This window comes from Tamandua tetradactyla, chromosome 6 (assembly GCF_023851605.1).
Source record: "Tamandua tetradactyla isolate mTamTet1 chromosome 6, mTamTet1.pri, whole genome shotgun sequence".
NCBI classification, from domain to species: Eukaryota; Metazoa; Chordata; class Mammalia; order Pilosa; family Myrmecophagidae; genus Tamandua; species Tamandua tetradactyla.
The window spans coordinates 95,018,017-95,031,268 of record NC_135332.1 but is presented as its reverse complement, the minus strand read 5'-3'; positions in this window follow the sequence as shown (position 1 = coordinate 95,031,268).

Below are 13,252 nucleotides of genomic sequence, written 5' to 3'. Positions count from 1 at the left end.
CCAAAGCAAATACAATGGATTGGCTTAAACAATGGAAATTTATTTGCTCACTGTTTCAAAGATAGGAAAAGTCCAAAATCACCATATCATCAAGGCAATGCTTTCTCCAAGAAGACTGATGTTCTCAGGCTGGCTGCTGATAATTCTTGGTCCTTGGCTTCTCTGTTGCATGGCAATGCACATGTCAGCCTCTCTTAGCTTCTTGGAGTTCCATTGACTTCAGCTCCTTCATGTGACTTACTTTTTTTTTCTGTCTGACTTTTCAGTCTATTCTAGTAATCCACAGTAAAGCCCAGCCTGATTCATTTGAGCTATACTTTAACTGAAGTAACATCTTTAGAAGATCTTATTTGCAATAGGTCTATACCCACATGAAAGGATTAAGTTTAAGAACATGTTTTTCTGAGGTACATAGTTCCAAGCCACCATAGAGCATAGCTGTTTCTTTAAAAATTGTTCTCATTCTGACAATTTTTGACTTCTAATTGAAGCACTCCATTTGTTTATATTCACTGTAATATTATTGTAGAATGATATTTTGTGCTATATGTGCCCTTTTTTATGTTTTTGTTTTCTTGCTTTTTTTTTTAGGATTGATTATTGTTTCTCCTAGTTTTTGCCTATTATTATTTTGGAAATTAAACACTTTTTTTCCCCTGCTCTTTTAGTGGTCACTCTCAGCACTTGAATACCTTTCACCTCACTTATTTTCAAGTCCATAGTTAGTGCCTCCCTTTATCTTTCTTCTATGATCTTTTGCTGTAAGCATTTCTGAAATCACCTCAAAATTATGTTAGTGTTATCCTAATTTTGTTTGTAAACCTCTATAGGACACCATTATTATTGTTTATATAGTCAGTGAGTTATTAGCTTTTCTCCCACATTTGCTCTTTTTTTCTTTTTTCTCATTATTTCTTTCATCTTAGGCCATTCCAATTTCCTTTTTTGAAAAAATATTTTTATTAACAAATCTTCACACATACAGTCCATACATGGTGTACAATCAGTGGTTCACAATATCATCATATAGTTGTGTATTCATCACCATGATCATTTTTAGAACATTTGTACCACTCCAGAAAAAGAAATAAAAAGAAAAAACTCTTACATACCATACCCCATACCCCTTCCTCTGATTGACCACTAGGATTTCCATTTACCCATTTTATTTTACTCCTTATCCTTCGTATTATTTATTTTTTTCCATATATTTTTACTTATCTATCCATACCCTGGATAAAAAGCATCAGACACAAGGTTTTCACAATCACAGAGTCACATTGTAAAAGGTTTACACAAACATCTTCAACAATCGAAGCTACTGAAGCACAGCTCAACAGTTTCAGGTACTTCCCTCTAACCACTCCAACACACCATAAATTAAATATTTTAGATATCTCAAAAGAGAGATATCTATATAATGCATAAGAATAACCTCCACAATAACTTCTTGACTGTTTGAAATCTCTTGGCCACTGAAACTTTATTTTGTCTCATTTCTCTCTTCCGCCTTTTGGTCAAGAACGGTTTCTCAATCCCTTGATACTGGGTCCCGGCTCATCCTGAGAGTTCTGTCCCACATTGCCAGAGAGATTTACACCCCTGAGAGTCCCACATAGTAGGAAGAACAGTGAGTTCACCTGCCCAGTTGGCTTAGAGAGAGAGGCCACATCTCAGCAACAAAACAGATTCTCTGGGAGTGACTCTTAGGCATAATTTTAAGTAGGCTTAGCCTATCCTTTTCAGGGATAAGTTTCATAGGGGCAAACTCCAAAATCAAGAGCCCAGCATATTGATTTTGTTGTTCCCACTGCTTGCAAGAATATCAGAAATTCTCCAAATGGAGAAGTTGAGTATTTCCTCCTTTCTCCCCAATTCCCCAAGGGGACTTTGCAAATACTTCTTTATTCACTGCTCAAATTACTCTGGGGTATATGAGGGCATCACACTCATCTGGACAAACCAACAAGATCTCACGTCCTATTCAAGATTCAGTTTACTTACGGCGTTCAACTAAACTGACCATACAGGTTAACATAGGTAATGCACTGCTCAAAATATAGATTTTGCACCAACTGAACATCTCTCCCTTTGGTCTTGCACAGTTGAAGTTTTAAAATATGGACAATATTATCCTTTACTCTGTATTCTGATCTCCCCATTCCTATCCAGATCAGCTTCATTCATATCTCTAGTTAGAATTTGATCTCTTTTTCAACTTTTTAAACAGTGCCTGTATTGGATACTGCTGACTTTCATAGATTCAGAGCTCTAACTCTGAGTCTCATAGATCACATAAATACCTGAAGTTTCTGGGAGTGACCAGATGATATGCAAAGAGCTCATTATCTCAGAATTTAGAAATAACAGAAGTCCTGAATATATGTGACTGCTATAAGAGCTTACTATCTAGGACCCCTTAAATAGGCACCAACCTGGTAACCCATGCTCTTGACTTTAGTTCACTGAGTTTTATAGTTAGTCCATGTGGGTGAGACATAATATTTGTCTTTTTGTTTCTGATATTTTATTCAACATACAGTCCTTAGGTTTCATTCACCTAGTTGCATGTCTCACAACTTCATTCTTTCTTGTAATGGCTCCTGAGTCCATTGTAGGTATAAACAGTTTCCCCTTCCATTGCTTAGTCATTGTACCTTTGTGCCACCTCCATTCATTGTGAATCATGAACACTGACACCATAAACACCAGTGTGCAGATGTCCATTAGTGTCACCACACTCAGTTCCTCCAGGTAAACCAACAAGGTTTCAGGATCATATGGCAACCCCACCCCTAGCCTCCTGTGGAATCATCTCACTGCCCTCATAGGAGCTGCACTTCTCAGTTTCCCTACCAACAGTGAATAGGTACATCTCTTCCTCTGCATTTTCTCTAGGATGTGTTTCTGTCTGTTCATTTTTGACCAGTTATGTTTGCACAACATACAATCCAACCTAAGTAAATAGTCATGCCTTCACCACCGTAGTCTATATGAAGACATTTCCTTTTCTTCCACCAAGAATCCATACTCCTTCCTCATGCCCCTTGCCTGTTGACATTTAGTTTTGGCATAATGCCAAACTCAACAACTAAAAGACAACCCAATTGAAAAATGGACAAAAGACATCAACAGACACTTCTCAGAAGAGGAAAAACAACAGGCTAAGAGGCAGGCACACTTGTCCACTGTTGGAAGGAATGTAAAATGGTACAACCGCTCTGGAAGACAGTTTGATGGGTCCTCAGGAAGCTAAGTATAGAATTACCATATGATCCAGCAATCCCATTACTAGGTATCTATTCAGAGGTACTGAAGGCAAGGACACAAATGGACATTTGTACACTGATATTTATAGCAGTATTATTTACAATTGCCAAGAGATGGAAACAGCCCAAAATGTCCATTAAAGGACAAGTGCCTAAACATGCTATGGTATATATATGTGATGGAATATTACACAGCTATAAAACATAATAAAGTCATAAGGCATGGAACAACATGGATGAAACTTGAGGATATTATGCTGAATGAAATTAGCCAGAAACAAAAAATACTGTATAGTCTCACTAATATGGACTAAAAAATTAATGAATGAACTTTGAGAGTTAAGAACACAGGTTATCAGGAGGTAGAAATAGTGTAGAGGTTGGGCATTTGGTGCTGAATACAGATTGTACAACAGGACTGATTGTAAAAAGTCAGAAATGGGTAGCACAATACTACCTGATTATAGCACAATAATATAAATATACTGAATGAAGCTGAATATGAGTATAATTGCAGGAGAAGGGATGGGGACATGTATGAAACCAGAAGGAGATGTACAGGATAAAGACAGATGGTATAACTTAGGAATGCTTAGAGTTGACAGTAATGGTGATTAAGTGTACAAATAAAAAACCGTTTTGGCATGAGGGAGAATGAATCAATGTCAACATTGTAAGACATTGAAAATGGATGGTATACAGGAGAAAGTACAGTCAATTCAAGCTGGACTCTATAGTCAAAAGTAGCAATGTAATATGCTTCTACTGAATGTAACAAAGGCATTGGTAGAAGTCACGTATGAAACCTTGTGGTCCTGGATTTTTTTTTTTTCGGGAACTTTTTGATGACTGATTCAATCTCTTTCCTTGTGATTGGTTTGTTTAGGTTGTCTACTTATCAAGTCAATGTTGGTTGTTCATACCTTTCTAGGAAATTGTCCATTTCATCTACATTGTCTACTTTATTAGCATATAATAAAAAATGTATGAGATACAGCAAAACCTTTGCTATATCCCATATATATATATATATATATATAATTTTTTTTTTTTTTTTTGCATAGGCAGTCACTGGGAATCAAACCTGGGTCTCTGGCATGGCAGGTGAGAACTTTATCTGCTAAGCCACTGTGGCCCACCCTGTAGCCCATACATTTTTATATGTTGTGTTTTCATTTTCTTTTGCCTTGAGATATTTACTGATTTTTCTTGTAATTTCTTCCTTGACCCACTGTTTTTTTAAGAGGGTATTGTTTAGCCTACATATAATTGTGCATTTTTAGACCCTCTGCATGTTATTGATCATTCCATTATTATCCAAGAAAGCATTTTGTATGATTTCAATCTTTTTAAATTTATTGAGACTTGCTTTGTGACCCAGTATATGGTCTATCCTTGAGAATGATTCATGAGCACTTGAAAAAAATGTGCATCCTGCTTTTGTGGAGTGTAATGTTCTATAAATATCTAAATCTAGTTCATTTATTGTATTACTCAAAATCTGTTTCCTCATAGATCCTCTGTCTAGATGTTCTATCCATTGATGAAAGCAGGGAATAGAAGACTCCAACTATTATGGTAGAGCTGTCTTTTTCTCCCTTCATTGTGTCAGTGTTTGCTTCATGTATTTTGGAGCACTCTGGCTTGGTGCATAAATATTTATGATCATTATGTCTTCTTGTTGAATTGTTCCTTTTATTAGTACATAGCGTCCTTCTTTGTCTCTTTTGTTTTACATTTGATGTCTAACTTTTTGGATACTAGTATAGTTGTTCCTCTTCTTTTCTGATTATTGTTTGCATGAAATATCTTTTTTCAACCTTTCACTTTCAACCTATTTTTGTCTTTAGGTCTAAATTGAGTCTCCTGTACATAGCATATAATTGGGTTCTGTTTTTTAATCCATTCTGCCAGACTATGTCTTTTGATTGGATAGTTTAATCCATTAACATTTAATGATATCACCGTAAAGGCAATACTTCTTTCTACCATTTTATCTTTTGGATTTTATATGTCATATCTAATGTTTTTCTTTTTACCTTTACTAATAGTCTTCATTTCCACACTTTTCTCCAGGCCTCTCTCTCCTGCCTTCTCCTCTCTGCCTGTAATACTCCCTTTAGTATTTCATGCAGAACTAGTCTCTTAATCACAAATAATCTCAGTGATTGTTTGTCTAAAAATGTCATAATCTTCCCCTAATTTTTGTTATTTTTTTTATTTAAGGAAACAAACAACACACTGAGAATGACCAAAAGTGGATATTTTAGTTAGCTTAACCATAGGCATATTTAAATAAAGTATCCATATAATCATTGTAAAGCCTGTGTTTGCACATTAAGTTTCAGAAACCAATTATAAATTAAGGCTACAAGGAAAAAGTCTACATGTTCAGATAGCAAAGATCTTAAATTCTAAGTATTAAACACTAACTTAGATACCATATATATATATATTTTTTACATGGGTAGGCACCAGGAATCAAACCCGGGTCCTCTGGCATGGCAGGCAAGCATTCTTCTGAGCCACCGTGGCCCGCCCACTTGGATACCATTTGATCAGCTGTCAACACTGTGAATATTCTCAAACTATCAAGTAAGAAGTTCTTACAAATGTCTGCATTCCTATAGTAATGACCTATTTACTAAATATTTTCCTTATTTCAGGAAAACATGAAGATAGAAATATTTTGACAATTAACACATGGAAATCTTAACCACCTAAAATGTATATCTTAGCTTATCAATAGGCAAATTAAAAAATATACTTAAGTAATTACCATAAAGCTTGTTTCATGATATGTTTCATAAACCAATTTAAAATTAAAGCAAGAAAGGAAAAAAATTTATAAATACAGATAGAGTTACTTGAATTCTAAATATTAAACAGTATCTTTAATACCATTTGATTAACTACAAAACTGTGTGCATTCTCAAAATATCGAGTAAAAAGTTATTACAAATATCAACTTTGCTATAGTAGTGAGCTATGTTACTAAATATTTTTAAATTTTTGATTTCAGGAATTTATTTTATCTAATATTACTATAGCTGCATATAGTTTTTTAAAACCATTTTTTAGTTGTAAAATATAAAGAATATAAAGAAAAGAAAGAAAAAAAGCAACGACTTTCAAAGCACATTTCAACAAGCAGCTACAGAACAGTTCCCAGAGTGTGACTATATTCAACCTTCCTAACCATGAGCATGGAATATCTTTCCATCTATTTAGGTCAGTTTTAATTTATTTTAGCAATTTTTTGTAATTTTCTGTGTATAAGTCCTTGACATCCCTGATTAGGTTTATTCCTAAATACTTAATTCTTCTGATTGCTATTCTGAATGGAATTTTTTCCTTAGTTGCCACCTCAGATAGATCACTGCTTGTGTACAGAAACATTACTGATCCTTGTGCATTAATCTCGTATCCCACTACTTTATTGAATTTGTTTATTAGCTCAAGTAGTTTTATCATAGATTCTCAGGATTTTCCAGGTGTATGATCGTGTCATCTGGAAATAATGAAAGTTTCACTTCTTCCCTTCCTATTTTGGATGTCCTTTATTTCTTCTGTCTAATTGCTCCAGCTAGGATTTCTAATACAATGTTGAATAATAGTGGTGAAAATGGGCATCCTTGTCTTGTCCCTGATCTCAAGCAGAATGCTTTCAATTTCTCACCATTAAGTATGATGCTGGCTATGGGTTTTTCAAATATGCCCTTCATGATATTGAGAAAATTTCCTTCAAAGCCTAACTTTTAATTATTTTTATCAGGAAATGACGCCGGATTTTGTCAAATGCTTTTTCAGCATCAATCAATATGCTCATGTGATTTTTCCCTTTCGTTTTGTTAATGTGCTGTATTATGTTGCTTGATTTTCATATGTTGACCCATGCTTGTATTCCTGGTATGAATCTCACTTGATTATGATGTATAATTCTTTTTTTTTCATCATGTACAATTCTTTTAATGTGGCATTGGATGTGATTTGCTAGTACTTTAAGAATTTTCACATCTATGTTCATTAAGGATATTGGTCTGTAGTTTTATTTTCTTGTATCATCTTTATCTGATTTTGGTATTAGAGTGACATTAGCTTCATAAAATGAGTTAGGTAGCATTCCTTTTTCTTCAGTTTTTTTTTTTTTTTTTTTTTTGGAAGAGTCTGAGCAGGATTGGTGTCAGTTGTTTTTGAAAAGTTTGATAAAATTTTCCTGTGAAGCCATAAAGTCCTGGGGTTTTTCTTGTGGGAAGATTTTTGATAACTGATTGGACTCTTTACTTGTGGTTGGTTTGTTGAGATCTTCTATTCCTTCTTGAGTCAGTAAAGGCAATTTGTGTGTTCTGGGAATTTGTCCATTTCATCCAGGTTATCTAGTTTGTTGGCATATAGTTGTTCATAATATTCTCTTATGATTTTTAAAAAATTTCTTCATGATCTGTGGCAACAACCCTCCTCCCATTTCTGATTTTATTTATTTGTGTCCTCTCTCTTTTCTTCTTTGTTTGTCTAGCTAGGGGATCATCAATTTTTATTAATTTTCTCAAAGAACCAACTTTTAGTTTTGTTGATTCTTTCTATTGTTTTGTTCTTCTCTCAGTTTTTTATTTCTGCTTTAGTCTTTATTATTTTCCTTCCTTTATTTGCTTTGGGGTTAGTTTACTGTTCTTTCTCTAAATTCTCCAGGTGAGCAGTTAAATCCTCCAGTTTTCATTTTTGTTTTTTAATATAGGCATTCAGGGCAATAAATTTCCCTCTCAGCACTGCCTTTGCTACATCCCATAAGTTTTGATATGTTGTATTCTCATTATCATTTGTCTCCAGATATTTACTGATTTCTTTAGCTATTTTTTCCTTGGCCCACTGATTATTTAAGAGTGTGTTGTTAATAATCTCCATATATTTGTGAAAGCTCTGGTTCTTTGGTGATTATTAATTGCCAACTTTATCCCATTCTGATCAGAGAAAGTGCTTTGGATAATTTCAATCTTATTAAATTTATAGAGACTCAGTTTATGTCCCAGTATATGATTTATCCTGGAGAACATTCCATGTGCACTAGAGAAGAATGTGTATCCTGGTACATTTGGGATGTAATGATCTATGTACGTCTATTAGATCTAATTCATTTATCTTATTGTTTAGGTTTCTATTTCCTTGTTGATCCTGTATGGTTGTCTATAGCAGAGAGTGGTGTATTGAAGTCTCACACTGTTACTCTTGATATGTCTATAGCTCCCTTCAGTTTTTCCAATATGTGCCTCATGTACTTTGGAGCTCCTTGATTGGGAGCATACACATTTATATGATTGTCATTTTTTCCTGGTGAATTGTCCCTTTTATTAATATGTGTCCTTCTTTATTAATAAAGTGTCCTTCTTTGTCTCTTATGAAGTCTTTACATTTAAAGTCTATTTTGTCTGATATTAGTATAGTTACTCCTGCTTTCTTTTGGCTACAGCTTGTATAGATCTTTTTCCATCCCTTCACTTTCAATCTAACTGTGTCCTTGAATCTAAGGTGCATCTCTTGTAAACAGCACATAGATGGATGCTGTTTTTTGATCCATTCTCTCAGTCTGTGTCATTTAATTGGTGAGTTTAGTCCATTAGCATTCAAAGTAATTACTGTAAAAGCAATTCTTGATTCTATTATCTTGTCCTTTAGTTTTCATTTGTCAGATCTGTATATTATTTTCCTTTTCTCTCTTTTCCTTTAAATTACCTTTATTCGTATTCTTCAGTTCTATGCCCTCCTCTAGTCCTCCCTCTCCTGTCTTTTTTTATCAGTTGATAGGGCTCCCTTAAGTACTTCTTGTAGGGCTGGTCTCTTATTGACTAGTTCTCTCAATCTTTCTTTATCTTTGAAGATTTTAATCTCTCCCTCAGATTTGAAGGATAACTTGGCTGGATAAAGAATTGTTGGTTGAAAGCCTTTCTCATTCAGGATCTTAAAATATTATACCCCTGCCTTCTTGCCTCCATGGTGCCTGTTGAGTAGGCTGAAGTCAGTCTTCTGGGTTTTCCCTTGTATGTGGTAGATTGCTTTTCTCATGCTGCTTTCTGAACTTTCTGTTTCTCTTTGACACCTGAGAGTGTGATTAGTATGTGTCTTGGAGTGGACTTGTTCAGATTTACTCTATTTGGAGCTTGCTGGCCCTCTTTGATGTGCATATTCCTGTCTTTTATAAGGGTTGGAAAGTTTTCTCCAATCATACCTTCAACTAACTTTTCCGACCCTTTACTCTTCTCCTTCTAGAACACCAATAATTCTTATATTTTGCACCTCTTCTTGTCCATCACTTCTCTAAGATCCAGTTGCATTTTTTCCATCTTTCTTGCCATTTGTTCTTTTGTGCACTCTACGTCTATTGTTCTATCTTCTACCTCACTTATTTCTCCTTCTGCTGCTTCGAATCTGCTATAGTGTGTCACCAGTATATTTTTTATTTGGTCTACTGTATTTCTCATTTCTGTGAGATCTGGCATTTTTGTATTTAACCTTCCAAATTCTTCTTTATGCTTTTCATCCTTTATTTCTTTATAAATACCCTTGAGTAGTTGTCCCATATTCTGTGTACCCTCTAGAATTTTGATTTGGTTGTTTGGCTGGGCCATTTCTGCTTGGGTCTTCATGTGCTTTGTGATTTTCTGTTGTGTTCTGGGCATTTGATTATCTTGACATGGTTATTATACAAGTTGGTTTTCTTCGTTTTTCTAAAGTTTTGTATTTACTTAGTTTTTTCTCCATGTTTCCTTTTATGCTTTGTTAGCCATTCTCTGCCAAATTAAGGCCCAGATCTCATGTAGGTGAACAAAACCTAAGGGTCTATTATAAGGTAGGCCAGCAGAATGGCTGACTACCATGCAGGAGACCCAAGCTGCACTCCCAGCCTATGTACAAAAATAATAATAATAATAATAATACAGTAAAATAAAAATAAAAATATGAAACACAAAAGCAAGAACCACAAAAAATACACCTCAACAGTAATGGGCACCAGAATCTAAAGAGATACCCCAGGACATAGTGGGAATGAAGTCAGGCTGGTGCCCACGAGAGGGAGAGAGAATTTAAGAGAAAAATAATAGTAATAAAGATAAATGAAATGGAATAATAAAAAATCACATGTGAAATAAAAAATAGGAAATTAGTAAAATATAATCAAATAAAATATCTTCAAAAATTTAAATAAATAATGAAAAGAACAATTTTATCACAAAAATGTATGGAAAAATGTTGTAAAAGGGGGAAAATAAAAAAGAATATTAAGAAGAAAAATAAATAAATGAAAGTAAAAATAAAAACCTAGGCGGATAGGGAGTTAGCTTGCTTATACTTACCTCTTCTGCCCAGTAGGTGGCGACCATGAGGCTCCTTCCTCAAACTCTCAGCTCCCTGTCTGGTGCAGCTGACCTGCACTTACCAGGCTCCACCAGCAGATGGCATGCTCAAGTCTCCTCCTCTCTTGGCCCCGCCCCTCCTGGCCTGAGAGACTGGAGGTTGGCATGCTCAGCAGGGGGGTTGCTTGGACAGGGGAGCTGCTCTGCCAGGGGTAGCCATCCAGCGGGGCTTTGCCAAGGGACTGGGGAGTTGACCAGCGTGTAGGGGATCCAATGAAAATGAGCATCTCTTCATATGCTTTTGAGCCATCTGTATTTGCTCTTCAGAAAAATGCCTATTCATATCTTAGGCCGTTTTTTTTTTTTTTTTTTTTCCCTTAGGCCCATTTTATAATTGAGTTGTTTGTTCTTTTGTTGTTGTGTTGTATGATTTCTTTGTACATACAGGAAATCAAACCTTTGACCAATATGTGATTTCCAAATACTTTCTCCCATTGAGTTGGCTGCCTCTTTACCTTTTTGACAAGGTCCTTTGAGGGGCAGAAGCATTTGATTTTGAGGAGTTCCCATTCATCTAATTTTTCTTTTGTTGCTTGTGCTTTGGGTATAAAGTTTAAGAAGCTATTACTGATTTGAAGATGTTTTCCTATATTTTCTCCTAGAAGCTTTATGGTGCTAGTTCTTATATTTGGGCGTTTGATCCACTTTGAGTTAATTTTTGTGCAGAGTGTAAGATAAGGGTCCTCTTTCATCCTCTTGGCTACTGATATTTAGTTCTTCCATGTCCAATTATTGAAAAGAACTGAACTATTTTGTCCCAGTTCGGGGGATTTGGGGGCCTTATCAAAAATCAATTGACCATAGATTTGGTGGTCTATTTCTGCACTCTCAGTTTGATTCCATTGGTCAATGCTTCTGTCTTTGTGCCAGTACCATGCTGTTTTGACCACTGTGGTTATATAATAGGTTTTAAAGTCAGAGAGTGTTAATCCTTCCCCTTTTTTTGTTGTCTTTTTCCCTTCCAGATGAATTTGGTAGTTAGCTTTTCCAAATCTTCAAAGTAGGTTGTTGGAATTTTGATTGGTACTATGTTGAATCTGTATTTTGGGGAGAATTGACATCTTAATTATATTTAGCCTTCCTATCCATGATCAGGGAATATCTTTCCACCTATTTAGATGTACTTTGATTTCTTTTAGCAATGTTATATAGTTTTCTGTGTACAAGTCCTTTACATCCCTAGTCAAGTTCATTCGTAAGTATTTGATTCTTTTAGTTGCTATTTTTAATGGAATTTTTCCCTTAACTTACTCCTCAGCTAGGTCATTGCTTGTGTATAGAAATGTTACTGATTTTTGCACATTAATTTTATATCCCACCACCTTACTGAATTTTTTAGCTCAAGTAACTTTCCTGTAGACTTCTCAGGATCTTCCAAGTATCATATCATGTCATCTGCAAATAATGAAAGTTTTCCTTCTTCCTTTCCAGTTTGGGTGCCTTTTGTTTCTTTGTCCTTCCAGATTGCTCTAGCTAGAACTTCTAGCACAATGTTGAATAACAGTGGTGACAGTGGGCATCCTTGTCTTGTACCTGATCTTAGGGGGAAAGCTTTCAGTCTCTCTCCATTGAGTACAATGCTGGCTATTGGTTTTCATATATTCCCTTTATAATATTGAGGTAGTTACCTTTGATTTCTATCTTTTGGAGTGTTTTCATCAGAAAAGCGTGCTGAATTTTGTCAAGTACTTTTTCAGCATGAATCGAGATTTTTCCCTTTCGATTTGTTAATGTGCTGAATTACATTAATTGATTTTCTTGCGTTGAACCATCCTTGCATTCCTGGTATAAACCCCACTTGGTCATGTTGTATAATTCTATTTATTTATTTATTTGTTTATTTATTTATTTATTTATTTATTCATTTGCTTGGGCAGGCACCGGGAAATGAACCTGGGTCTCCAGCATGAAAGGTGAGAACTCTGCCTGCTGAGCCACCTTGGGCCTGTATAATTCTTTTAATGTGCTGTTGGATTTGATTTGCTAATATTTTATTGATATTTTTTGCATCTATATTCATTAGGGAGATTGGCCTCTCAGTTTTCCTTTCTTATAGCATCTTTACCCAGTTTGGTATTAAAATAATATTAGCTTCATAAAATGAGTTTGGTAGAGTTCCTTTTTCCTCAATGTTTTGGAAAAGTTTGACCCAGATTGGTGTTAGGTCATTATGAAATGTTTGATAAAATTCCCCTGTGAAGCTATTTGGCCTTGGGCTTTTCCTTTGTAGGAAGATTTTTGATGACTGATTGAATCTCTTTACTTATGATTGGTTTGTTGAGATCTTCTATTTCTTCCTGTATCACTGTAGCTTGTTTGTGTGTCTCCAGGAATTCGTACATTTCCTCTGAGTTGTCTAGCTTGTTAGCATATAGTTGTTCATAGTATCCTCTTATGATTTCTTTTATTTCTTCAGGGTCTGTGGTAATACACCCCTTCTCATTTCTGATTTTCTTTATTTGCATCCTCTCTCTTTTCTTCCTTGTTAGTCTTGCTAGTGGCCCATCAATTTTACTGATTTTCTCAAAGAACTAACTTTTGATTTTATTGATTCTTTCTATTGTTCTTTTGTTCACC